The 14,413-nt window shown below is 36.5% G+C and overlaps 2 pseudogenes; one reads left to right on the plus strand and one right to left on the minus strand.

The window, feature by feature from the left end:
* Positions 1-2,055: 2,055 nt before the first annotated feature.
* LOC105294469 lies at positions 2,056-2,922 on the minus strand (annotated as a pseudogene).
* Positions 2,923-5,761: 2,839 nt separating this feature from the next.
* Positions 5,762-7,519, plus strand: LOC105294470 (annotated as a pseudogene).
* Positions 7,520-14,413: the final 6,894 nt, after the last annotated feature.

Below are 14,413 nucleotides of genomic sequence, written 5' to 3' on the forward strand. Positions count from 1 at the left end.
AAGGTCTTCATTCCTCCTTCATATCTAAAGGAGAGCTTAGCTGGATATATTATTCTTGGCTGGTAGTTCCTTCCACTTAATAGTTTAAATATTTGATTCCACTCCTTTCTGGTTTGTACGGTTTGTGCTGAGTAGTCCGGCGATAATCTAATGGGTTTTCCTTTATAAATTATTTTCTTCTTTTTCCTGGCTATCCTGGGAATTCTTTCTTTGTCATTGATTTTCAATAATTTTAATATAATGTGTCTTGGTGAAAGCCTTTTTAGGTTGAGATATTTAGGTGTTCTGTTGACTTCTTGAATTCCAAACTGTAGCTCATTCCTTAGATTTGGGAAATTCTCGTCAAATATTTGTCTGAAAATGCTTTCTATCCCCTGCTCCTTTTTCTCCCCATCGGTAATGCCCATTATTCTTATGTTTCCTCTTCTGTGATGTCAGCTAGTTCTTGTAGTTCTCTTTCATTATTTTTCATTCTTCGGTTTCTCTCTTCTTCTTTGATTTATTTCCAGATTTCTGTCAAAATATCACTGATCCTTTCCTCCATTTGGTCAACTCTATTTCCCAAGCTTACTATTTCATTTTACAACTCTTGCATTGTGTTCTTTATCTACAGAAGGTCTATTTGGTTCTTTTTGAGAGTCTCAATCTTCTTGCTAAAGAACTCATTTTGCTCATCTAGTTGTTTTTTTTTCAATTCCTGAAATTGTTGATATGAATTGTTTTGGATCTCAGTGAGTTTTTTCAGAAGTACCATCCTGAATTCTGTCATTTAAGTTGCATATTTCTATGTCTTTAAGCTTATTTTCTGGAGATTTTTTCTCTTTTTTTCTGAGAAGTCTTGTCACCTTGGTTGTTCATGATGTTTAAGGGACTATTTCTCCACCTTGGCATTAATGGAAGTGTATTATGCTTTTTTCCAGAAAGAAAATTTATCTCTTTATCTTGTTGCAAAGAAGGAGCTTTTCTTTTGGTTTCCAGTAGGTGGCATCTAAGCCTCTTGGATCCCTGCTTTATATAAATTCTTAATAATGCCTTTTTTTTTTCTTATAGATATTCAATCATGTTTGCTACCCTCAGTCTCAGTCCCTATCAGTGTTAGTGACAGTTTTGGTAGCATTTGCTCAAATTCCCTTGGATCTCCATGGTGTTCAGTCTCGGAGGATATGGGGGAAGGGACCGTCTTGGTTGGGGGACCCGGGCTGCAGCTGAGCCCCAGTTCTGCAATGGTGACTGGTAATAATCATCTGTTATTTCTCTGCAATCCCCACTTCTCTCCTTTCTACCCTGATGACTGGGCACTGCCACGGGACTCATGGAGCTCACAGCTCTCCCAGGAAGGGCTGTTCATGGAACTTGCTGCATCTTTTCTCTTTGCCCCTCCTCCTGCAGGGAGCTCCAGTTGCAAGAGGAAGCTTCTTTGTTTCTCCCAGTCTACTGCTCAACGCTCAGGGATTCTGACCTGTGGTAGCTCTTATGCGTAGATCCCAGGCTCAGATGTGCTGGTATGCAGGTTGGGTGTTTTTTGTTGAGTTTTAGATGTTCAACTTATTTTTGTTTCAAGGGGAGAGATCTGAGGATGCCTTTCACTCCGCCATGTTTCTGACATCATTCCCAATGTATTTTTTGATGAAATTTATGGTTAGACTTGCAAACATCAAAGCATCACAAACGTATTTGACAACCAGTGACATTGGGTTGAGAAATGCTAATATAAATAGCACATACCCAATTACCATTGTTTCATACCAGGATAAAAAGTGTGTGTTGGTGGGAGTAGTGGGCTGGGAATAAATGGAAAGAGCAGAACTAATTTTATGCAGCCAACTGGTGAAGTAGAAAGTTGTCACCCCATGATCTCTCAGGTAGGCCACCAAACCACTGGCTGCTAGTGTGTCTTGGCAAAGGAAATGGAACATGGGTACAGTGTCTGGCATATGCAACAGTGTGTTGATGTTACTGGCAAACTGGGAACAAATGGTTTTTGTTGAGCTTGAGGTCAGACATGTTTCAATTCTCCAGAAGAAATTTGGAAGTGTTGAGAGCTGACAGAACAGTTCAAGACTCTTCCTGCTGCTGAGGCTACTGTTTGTGGACTTGTTCCTTTGCTTCTAGCTATTCTCAGTGGCAATCGTGCTCATCCAAAGCACAGAGAACTTTCATTAGTTACTGCATGAGGTCATCATTTTCCTGCCCATGTTCTTGACAGAGTAGCTCAATCTCTCTCACCTTTCCAAAATAGAAATCCCTTTCCTTTCCACGCTTTCAAGGGCAAATTTCAATGAATGTACCTGTTCATTAAGCTATATAATCTGTGTTTCCAAATCTTTATCATATTTAAGTGTTGAACTGCTGGATGAAGTCCTTTTGACTTATGAGGGACAAGAAGGTGTGGATCCTGGTTTAGATGCTAGACTTGATTTAGCCACACCTGCTGTGGGGAGTTTATATGGTGAGACTTTTTTGGTAGGCTGAAGATCTGTTTACCAGAGTCAAGGGAAGAATTGCATCTTGCCCTTGTCATGCTTCTACAGGATCATTTTTTTGTAGCTAGGCATTTCCATAGTACTTAGTATCACAGATTTGCTTAAACCACTGAATAGCATGCAGGTTGTCTTGGAAATGCTCTTTCACTAGCTTCTCCACTGGAATTATCTTATCAACATTTATTCACTTAAATGATGCTTGCAGAAGTTTAAAATTGTGAATATACTTATGCTCCAACATTGCTTAAAATTTTACTTCTTCAAACTAGTGCATCCTGGAAAGAGCATTTCATGAACTGGCAATAGGCTGCTTCTGAACAAAGCTGTTCACTTTTGTGTAGTTTAAAGATACTACACCCTTAACCCATGCAATGATGTCATGTCTGCTCTGGACTATTGAGGTAGAATACACATTGACTGCCATTCCTCAACTGTAGGAACATTCTCCACACATAGTGTACTTCCAGAAAAGAATGATAGTTCTATTATCTTGGATAATGTCATTTTGTTCTTGCCATTTAGAACAGGGTTTGAGCAGACCAGGCATTGGAGCACTCCCAAGAAGGGAAATAAAAAGCTTGAGCACTGAGGCTCTCTCCCTGGCTGTTGAGGTGATCTGTTCTTCTGATAAATGGGGTGCCGAGGACCCCATTTCCCAGCACAGAAGAAAACCGTCATCTGTATTTCTTCATTGAAAAGCAGTGGCACCAGAAAATAATGAAAAAATTATAAAAATAGCAAACTCTTACTGATCAAATGTTATGCTAGGACTTAGGGATGTGAAAATAATTGAGTCCATTCACATCTCCAACCAATTTATGTGCTCATTCTTATTTTATAGATGAAGAAACTGAGGTCCAAGTAATGTACCTCATCCAGCTTGTAAGTGGCTGAGCCACAGTTTGAACCCAGGAGGTCTGACAGACTCCAGAACCCATGTTAACCTAGTTTCTATAATGTCTTTCAACCACCTGTTTTGGTCCGATAAGCAACAACCGTGTAGCATGTTTTCTCTATGCATCAGTCCCTCCTGAGAGACCAGTGAAAGCAAACTGAACAGCTTTTGCACAACAAACGAGAGAGAGAGAGAGAGAGAGAGAGAGAGAGAGAGAGAGAGAGAGAGATCCCGTGGAGAAAATAGGGGAACTGCAAGAGCTCTCCAGGAACTGAAGAAACTATCCAGTAGAGAAACCAGTGAGCACCATTGTTTATGTTTGCCCTACACTTGGCTAGCAGGCAGGAACTCTTTCCAGGTTCTCAGGCTAACCTTAACCTTCAGGGCCATCACTCTCAATGCTAGATCTAGCAAGAAAAAGAAGGCATCATAGCATGCATACAATGGGATCCTCCACAGAGAGATCAATCCAGTAGGTATGGCAGGGTGCTGCTGCATTCAGCCACTGAGCTGTGCACACATATGAGTTTCATCCATCTGGAGAGAGGGCAGAGCTCACAAAACACTGTGGTGCCTGCAAACAGGGCTGCTCAATCCAGAGAAAGTGCAGAGATAGCTGGGTGCTGCTGTGTACACACAGCAGAATTAGCAAAATTCTGTGGTACATGCAAGGCTGCCCCACCCAGAAAAAATGCAGAGCTAGTAGGGTACCACTACACACATGAGGGGCTGCCTCACTTGGAGAAGATGTGGAACTAGCAAGTATTATAATGCATGGAAACAGAGATACCCCACCAGGAGAAAGTGTTGTGATGCTAACACTCAGAGCATCCCCACCTAGATCTTGCTAGAGCAATAGACAATTAAAGAAATAGGGCATGCCATGTAAGCATCAAGCAGCCAAGCCCAAATCAGAAGAGCAAGGAAACATGCACAGATGAAGTTGCCCTGCCCAGAACCCACTCCCTCTGGCCAGGCAGCACATCAGACACCGCATGCTCCTACCCAATTATAACTGGTCTGCCAAAACTATCTGACATACGTCTAAACAGAGCCCAATTTTTCAAGATTGGAGGAGACAGCTATTTCATCAAACTCACAAAAACAAACACAGAAAGTCAAACAAAATGGGAAGACAGGAGAATATCCCCCAAATAAAGAAAAAAACCTAGAAGAAAACGCTAATGAAATGGAGATAAGGAATTTGTCTGACAAAGAAAATTCAAAGAAATGGTCATAAGGATGCTCAACAAACTTGAGAGTAGAATAGAGAACATTCAACAAAACATCCAGAGACGTTCAACCAAAAGTTAGAAAATGTAATAAAGAACCAATCAGAAATGAAAAATACAATAACTTAAATGAAATATAATTAGTAGTTGATAGATGGTCACGTGGATGGGAAGCACGGCATAGAGAATGCAGTTAGCATTAATGTATTGGCTAGGTGGAGAGCCAGAAGAGAGAAGGAGCAATTAGGAGGAATGTTTTATAAACTATATAAATGTCTAATCAATGTACTGTATACTTGAAACTAACAAAATAGAATTTAAAAAAAAAAAAGAAAGAAAGAAATGACAGCAGATTAGATAATACAGAAGAATGGTTAGTGACCTAGAAGGCAGAATGGTGGAAATCAATCAGGACAGAAAATGAAAAAAGAAGATAGATAGATAGATAGATAGATAGATAGATAGATAGATAGATAGATAGTGTAAGGTACTTCTGAGAGCAGCAGGTGCTCTAACATTCATATTATGGGGATTGCAGAAAAAGAAGAGAGAGAAAAAAGGGCACTTTCCCAATCTGGGGGAGGAAACAGGTGTCTAGGTCTGGAAAGTTTCAAAGATGAACCCAAAGAGGCCCACACCAACACATTATAATTAAAATGGCAAAAAGTTAAGCAGAAAGAGATAATCTTTAAAGTAGCAAGAAGAAAATAAGTCACTAAAAGGGAAACCTTATAAGACTATCAGCTAATTTCTCAGCAGTAAATTTACATGGCAGGAGATATTTAAAGTGCTGAAAGAGAGAAAACTACAAACTAGAATACTATATAGGCAAGGTTGTCATTCATAATTTAAGGACAGAGTTTCCCAGATAAGCAAAAACTAAAGGAGTTCACAACCTCTAAACCAGCTTTACAAGAAATGATAAAGGGTCTTCTTTATGCAGAAAATAAAAAGCCATAAACAGAAATAAGAAAATACAGGAAAGAAAAAATATCATTGTTAAAGGCAAATATATAATAAAAACAGTGAATCAACCAGTTAAAAAGCTAATATGAAGGTTAAAAGATGAAAGTAGCAAAATTAACTATAACTATAAAAATTAGGGAATACACAAAACAAAAAGATATAAAACATGATATCAATTGCTGAAAATGTCAAATCCTAGAAAATGTAGCATTCCTACATGTGATGTTAGCATCATTCCTGAACAACTGTTAGCCAAAGATTCGTTTGATAAATCTGATTTTTTTAAAAAAATAGATCGTTGTGATGATTTTCAGATAGTGTTTCAGAATACTAAATGTTCAGGCCTCCATTTGCTCAGAATCTGATGGAAATAGCCCTACATCTGCTGACTGGGTCATGCTCGGAAATGATCAGCTTGTGTTATGATTCCACGTCAAAGGTATGACTTTACCGGCACACCTGCCAGGAAAGTTGTTTTCAGTGACACCAAAGACCCACTGAAGTATTTTGAACTGTTCTTTACTGAGGAATTAGTTTCAAAAATTACCAGCAAAACAAGTGCCCAAGCCTTGTTGGCTTCAAATTCACCTGATCTGAAAGGATTTTCACAAATGGATAAATGGAAAGACATGACAATGATGAACTGAAAGTCTTTTATACTGTAATGTTACTGCAAGGTATTGTGCAGAAACCTGAGCTGGAGATGTTTTGGTCGACAAAGCCTCTTTTGGATATACCTTATCGGGCAAATTATAACTCATGAAAGATTTTTACTTTGCTCTGGTGCCTGCATTTTGTCAGACTTCTTCCATATCCACTGGTCAATCAAAGGTCCAGATTTCATTGTAGAAGATTAAACCTGTGTTCAACTTTCTTGTAAATAAGTTTTCAACTGTATGTACTCCAAACACAAATGTTGCTGTTGATGAACTACTGATGCTGTTCAGGAAGTGGTTAGCTATAAAGCAGTACATCCCAACGAAATGAGCGTGATTTGGTCTCAAGGTATACGTACTTTGTGAAAGTCAACCAGATTACACGTGGAATGTACTTTGTGAAAGTCAACCAGATTACACAGGCCCCAGTATGAATTTGAAAGATTTGGCTGATGGTTAAAGTCATTGCACATTCTTGCCTTGGTCAATGACCTTCTTGGTCAAGGATATTGTGTCTTCCTCAATAATTTTATACATTCCCCATGCTTTTCATAGAATTACATCAAAACAGGATTGATGCAGTTGGGACAGCTCATTTGAACAGAAAACAGATGCCAAATGGTCTGAAAAAAGAAATTGCAAAGGGGATGACTATAGCCAGATTCTGAGGTGAACTTATGGCATTGAAATGGTGTGACAAGAAGGAGGTGACAATGTTGTCAACATTCCACAATGATACTGTCATTGGAGTACGCAACAGAAATGGAAAGAAAACTAAGAAGCCATGTGTCATTGTGGATTATAATGAGAATATGGGAGCAGTGGACTTGGTTGATTGGATGCTCACTTCTTATCCAACTGAGAGCAATAGGCACAAGTTTCAGAATAAGAAATTCTTTCACCACCTTCTAAACATTACAGTGCTGAACTCCTACATCTTCTTCAAGAAGGACAGTCTTGAGTACATGATTGGTCATGTAAACTTCAGATTAACGTTGACTGAAAGAATGCTGAAAAGTGCCACAGCAGCAATGTCTTTGAGTTAGTCTATGCTCTGCTGATGTCACACTACTTCACCTGTCTGGAAGACACTTCCCCAAGAGCATATGGTCAACATCAGGGAAACAGAACCCAACTGGTCGCTGTAAAGTTTGCTGCTTACACAACAACAAGAATGGCAAGAAGATCCAGAGAGAAATGTGATATTTTTGTGCAAAATGTGATGTTCTGCTTTGTGTTGTTCTGTGCTTTGAAATTTACCACACGAAAAAAATTATTAGATATTGATCATCACATACATTTCTGTTACATTATGATTAGAGACAAGTTCTGTTTACAAATAACTCTAAGAACAGTTTTTATGTTTTATTTTCACATTGAAAACCAGTCAGATTTACTTCAGCTTGAAAGAACGTGTTTATGTAAAATTAAATTAATGCTGGCAGCAAGCCACACTTCTTTTCCTAAACTGAAAATGGGTTAAATGTAAATAAACTAAATCCTCTTATTAAGAGGCATAAGGTGGCAGAATGGATTTTTAAAAAGACCTATCTATATGCTGCCTATAAGAGATTCGCTTTAGATCGAAAGACACATAGACTGAAAGTGAAGGGATGGAAAAAGACATTCTATGAAAATAGAAACAAATAAAAAGCTGGGGTAGCAATATTTACATCAGACAAACTAGACTTTAAAATAAAGAATGTAAAAAGAGAAAAAAGACATTAAATAATGATAAAGGAGTCAATCCAAGAACAGGATAAAACAATTATAAATATCTATGCATCCAACACAGGAGCAGCCAATATATTAAAGCAAATATTAATGAACATACAGAACTTAACATTAATACAATAAAATTTGGGGACTTTAATACTCCACTTACTCCAGTGGGTAAATTATCCACAGAAAAGTAATAAGGAAATAATGGACTAAAATACCACATTAGACCAGGTTGACTTAATAGACATTTATAGAACATTTTATACCAAAAGTTCAGATTACACATTTTTCTGAAGTGCACTTTTGTCAGGATAGACAACATATTGAGTCACAAAACAAGCCTCAATAAATTCAAGAAGATGGAAATTTGTTAAGCATATTTTCTGACCACATGACATAAAACTAGAAATCGACTATAGAAAAAAAACTGGAAAAATGCAAATATGTAATTAAAAACATGCTACTAAAACAATCAATGGATTAAAGAGGAAATAAAACATAAAGTCAAAACTTACTTTGATACAAGTGAAAATGAAAACACAACATTACAAAATTTATGCATGCAGCAAATATAATTATAAGAGGAAAGCTATATGGGCCCACATCTAACTTTACACCTGAAGGAACTCAAAAAAGAATAAACAAAACCTAAAGCAAGTAACAGGAAGGAAATAAGATCAGAGTAGAAATAAATAAAACTGACAAACCTCTAGCAAAACTTATCAAGAAAAAGAAAGAGAATACAAATAAAATCAGAAATGAAAAAGGAGGGATTACAACCAACATCATAGAAATACAAGGGATCATTAAAGAATACTAAGAACAGTTATATGCCAACAAATTGTAAAATCAAGAAGAAATAAATACATTCCTAGAAATATACAAACTTCCAAGACTAATCTAGAAAGAAACAAAGAATGTGAACAAACTGATTACTAGCAATTAAATGGAAGCAATAATCAAAAACCTTCCAAGACCACATGGTTTCACAGGTGAATTCTAACAAACATTTAAAGAAGAATTAATATCTATCTTTCTCAAATGAATCAAAAAATTTTAAGAGAAAAGAATGCTTTCAACCTTATTCTATGATGCCCTGATACTAAAATCATACAAGCACACTACAAAAAAAAAAATCACAGGCCAATATTCTTGATCAATGTAGGCGCAAAAATTCCTAACAAAATACTAGTAAACCAAATTCAACAATACATTAAAAGATTAGGTTCATGATCAAGTGGGATTTCGACCAGGAATGTAAAGATGGTTCAATATCTACAAAACAATCAATAGGATTCATCATATCAACAAAACCAAGGGAAAAAAATTATAAGATCATCTCAATAGATGCATAAAAGGTATTTGACAAAATTCAACATACATATATGATAAAAACTCAATAAAGTGGATTTATAAGGAACATAACCTCAACACAAGATAGGCTGTACAGAACAAGCCAAAAACTAATATCATACTCAATGTTAAAAAGCTGAAAACTTTTTCTCTGAGATCAAGAACAAGACATCGATGTCCTTTATCACCATTGTTATTCAATATGCTGAATAATGTCGGAAGTCTTGGCCATAGCAATCAGACAAGGAAAAGAAAGAGAAGGCATCTAAACTGGAAAAGGAAGAAGTAAAGCTGTCACTATTTACAGATGACATGATACTTTATATAAAAATACCCTAAAGACTAATCATCAGAGAGATGCAAATTAAAACCACAATGAGCTATCATCTCGCACCTGTCAAAATGGCTATCATCAATAAATCAAAGAACAACAAGTGTTGGTGAGGATGCAGAGAAACGAGAAGCCTCATATACTGTTAGTGGGATTGCAAACTGGTACAGTCATTATGGAAAATAGTCTGGAAGTTTCTCAAAAAACTTAAAATGGGAATTTTGCGGAAACATGGCAGAGTAAGATACGTCTCTGGATCTTTCTTAATTGTTGTTGTTGAGACAACAACAAGCTAAACATCTAAAATTCAACAAAAAACACCAGCATGTCTCAGTGTGGGATCTGTGCATAAGAGCTATCGCAGATCAAAATCCCTGATGTTGGGTGATAGACTGGGACAAATTAAGAAGCTTCTTCTCACTGCTGCTGGAGCTCCCTGCAGGAGGAGAGGTGGGGATGAAGGTGAGGGAACTTCCCTGAACAGCCCTACCTGGACTGCTGTGAGCTCCCTGCATGGGGCAGAAGGGCCTAGTATTCAGGGCAAAAGATAGAGAAGCAGTATGGGACTGCAGAGAAACAATAGTTGATTTTTACGGGCCCCAGTTGCAAACCCAAAGCTGAGCCGCACCCTCCAACTCCTAACCCAGAAGGCCCCTTCCCCCATACCATCCAAGACCGATCACCATGGAGCCCCAGGGGAATCCGAGCAAACACTGCCGAGACTGTCACTGACACTGACAGGGATTGAAACTGAGGGTAGCAAGCATGATAAAATATCTACAAGAAAATTTTTTAAAACGGCATTTTAAGGTTTTATATAAAGCAGAGATCCAAGAGGCTTAGATGCTACTTACTGGAAACCAAAAGAAAAGCGTCTTCTTTGCAACAGGCTAAAGAGAGATCTTTATATAATAAACATTCTTTCTGGAAAAACAGCAGAATACATTTCCACTAATGCCCAGATAGAGAAATAGTCCATTAAACGCCATGAACAACCAAGGTGACAAGGCATCTCAGAAAGAAAGGAAAAAATCTCCAGAAAATAAGCTTACAGGTATAGAAATATGCAACTTAAATACCAGAGACTTCAGGATGATACTTCTGAAAAACCTCATTGAGTTCCAAAACGAGTCATATTAACAATTGCAGGAATTGAAAAACAACTAGATGAGCAGAGCAAAGAGATAGAAACTCTCAAAAAGAATCAAACACACCTTCTAAAGATTAAAAAAAAAAAAAAACACTGCAAGAGGGAAATAGAGTCGACCAAACGGAGGAAAGGATCAGTGATATCGAAGACAGAAATTTAGAAATAAATCAGAAGGAAGAAGAGAGAAACCAAAGAATAAAAAATAATGAAAAAGAAATACAAGAACTAGCTGATACCATCAAGAGAGAAAACAAGAATGATGGGCATTATCGAAGGCAAAGAAAAGGAGCAAGGACTAGAAAGCATTTTCGGACAAATAATGGACGAGAATTTTCCAAATCTAAAGAATGAGCTGGAGCTTGTTTTCAAGAAGTTAACAGAATACCGAATCATCTCAACTCAAAAAGGCCTTCACCAAGACACATTGTATTAAAGTTACACAATGACAAAGATAGAATTCTCAAGGCAGCTAGTGAGAAAAAAATTGGTAACTTATAAAAGAAAACCCATTAGCTTATCCTCAGACTTCTCAGCACAAACATTACATGTCAGAAAGGAATGGAATCAAATATTTAAACTACTAAGTGAAAGGAAATAACAGCCTAGAATAATGTATCCAGCTAAGCTCTCCTTTAGATATAAAGGAAAATTAAGACCTTTCCAGATACAAAAACTGAAGGAATTCTCTACGATGAGGCCTGCACTATAGGAAATACTGAAAGGGGTCAGTTCACCTAAAACAAAATGACAAAAATATATACATAATTAGGAGTAAAGTGACTATCAGGTAAATAGAAGCAGAGGAGTGCAACACTTACTAAGAACAGGGCATTATAAGCTTAAATAATAGGAAGGGAATTGTTATAGCAAGATAGTAATGAATGTTCAGCATACACAGGGACAAATTAAGATAAAATGACTGAAAAGCCGGGGGTGGAGGGAGGATTCAAAGTTCCAAATTCACAAAAGGGAATGGAGAAAATGGACAACTGCATATATGTAATTATTCTTTTCATATTCCTAATGGTAACAACACACCAAAGATTCAAAACTGAAGTATATAATAGAAAATAAGAACCAGAGACAAAACTGACAAAAGCCATTCAAAATAAAGAAAACAGAAATGCAAGGACAAGGAAGCAATGGAAACACCGAACTACCAGAAAGCAAAAAATAAAATGGCTATAAGAAGACCTCATATTTCAATAATCACCCTAAATGTAAATGAACTGAACTCACCAATAAAAAGGCATGGAGTTGCAGAATGGATCAAAAAACAAAATCCAACCATATACTGCTTCCAGGAGACACATCTCAGTTCCAAAGACAAATGCAGACTCAAAGTGAAAGGGTAGAAAATGATATTTCAGTGAATGGCAATCAGCAAAAAGTGAGAGTAGAAGTACTAATATCAGAAGAAATAGATTTCAAAATAAAAAAAGTAAAGAAATATTGAAGAACACTACATAATGATAAAGGGAATCATGCACCAAGAAGATATAACACTTCTAAATATCTATGCTCCCAATTAGGGAGCCCTGAAATATGTAAAGCAATTACTACCAGAACTAAAGGGAGAAACAGATCAAAACACTATCGTAGTAGGAGACCGAAATACACCACTGTCAGATATGGACAGATCCTCCAAACAGAAAATCAATAAGGAAATAACATCCTTAAATGACAAATTAGACCAACTGGACATAAGTGACATTTACAGCTGCATATACATTTTTCTTCAGTGCACATGGAATATTCTCAAGAATCGACCGCATACTGGGACACAGATATAGCCTCAACATCTATAAGAGGGTTGAAACCATACCAACCATATTCTGCGATCATAATGCTTTGAAACTAGAGATCAACAGCAAAAAGGAATCAGGAAGAACCACGAATACATGAAGATTAAACAACGTGCTACTGAAGAATAACTGGCTCACAAAAGAAATAAAAAGAGAAATCAAGAGATACATAGAAACAAATGATAATGATAATAAAATATATCAAAACTTTTGGGACGCAGCAAAACAGTCATAGGAGGAAAGTTCTTATCATTACAGGCCCACCTCCAAAAAAAAAAAAAATGAGCTCAAATAACCAACCTAATGCTTCATCTTAAAAAACTAGTAAAGAAAGAACAAATGAGGCCTAAAGTCAGCAGAAGGAAAAAAATCATCAAAATTAGAGCAGAAATAAATGAAAGTGAAAACAAACAACAATGACAAAAAAAAAAAACAATAAAAAATTGCAACAAAAAAATGGTTCTTTGAGAAGGTTAATAAAATTGACAAACTCCTGGCTAGACTCAGTAAAGAAAAAAGAGAAAGGACACAAATGAACAAAATCAGGGCTGAAAGAAGGGAAATTACAGCTGATATCACAGAAATACAAAGGATTATACAAGAACACTATGAAAAACTATATAACACCAAATTTAATAACCTAGAAGAAATGGACCAGTACTTAGAACAATACAACTTTCTGAGACTAAATCAAGAAGAAGTGGAAAACCTAAATAGACTGATCAGCAGTATGGAAATTGAAACAATCATCAAAAACCTACCAAGGAGTAAAACTCCAGGATCAAAAAGATGGCTTCACCAGTGAATTCTACCAAACATTCAAAAAAGATTTAATACCTATTCTCCTTTTTCCAAAAAATCGAAGAGGAGGCAATACTCCCCAACTCATTTTATGAGGTCAATATTACTCTGATACTATACCCTCGTAAAGATAACACAAAAAAAGAAAACTACAGACCAATATCTCTCATGAACACAGATGCAAAAATTCTAAATAAGATACTAGTGAACCAAATGCATCAACATATTAAAAAGATTATACACCATGATCAAGTGGGCTTCATCCCAGGGGCACAGGGATGGTTCAACTTATGCAAATCAATTAATGTGATACACCACATAAAGAAATTAAAAAATAAGAACCATATGATCATATCAATAGATGCAGAAAAACCCTTAGACAAGATACAGTATCCATTTATGATCAAAACACTCAACAAAATCAGTATAGAAGGAAAATACCTTAACATACTAAAGGACATCTATGACAACTCATCAGCTAACATTACATTTAATAGTGAAAAACTAAAAACCTTTCCTCTAAGATCAGAAACAAGGCAAGGCTGTCCACAATCGCCACTCTTATTCAATATAACATTGGAGGTCCTAGCAAGTGCTATCAGGCAAGAGAAAGATATAAAAGGCATCCAAACAAAGAAGTCAAATTGTCACTATTTGTGGGTGACATGATTCTCTGTATAGAAAACGCTATAGACTCCACAAGAACACTACTAGAAACAATAAGCAAATACAGTAAAGTTTCTAGATACAAAATCAATGTTTAAAAACCCATTGCTTTCCTACACTCTAATAATGAAGTGTCAGAAAAAGAAGTAGAAGAAATCATTCTTTTTGCAATTGCAACAAAAAGAATAAAATACCTAGGAATAAATTTAATGAAACAAGTGAAGGACCTATATAATGAAAACTATAAGACCCTATTTAAAGAAATCGAAGATACAAAGAAATGGAAAGATATTCCGTGTTCTTGGATGGGAAGAATCAACATAGTTAAAATGACCTTATTCCTAAAGCATTAT

This window comes from Pteropus vampyrus, unplaced genomic scaffold, assembly GCF_000151845.1.
Source record: "Pteropus vampyrus isolate Shadow unplaced genomic scaffold, Pvam_2.0 Scaffold87, whole genome shotgun sequence".
NCBI lineage: Eukaryota > Metazoa > Chordata > Mammalia > Chiroptera > Pteropodidae > Pteropus > Pteropus vampyrus.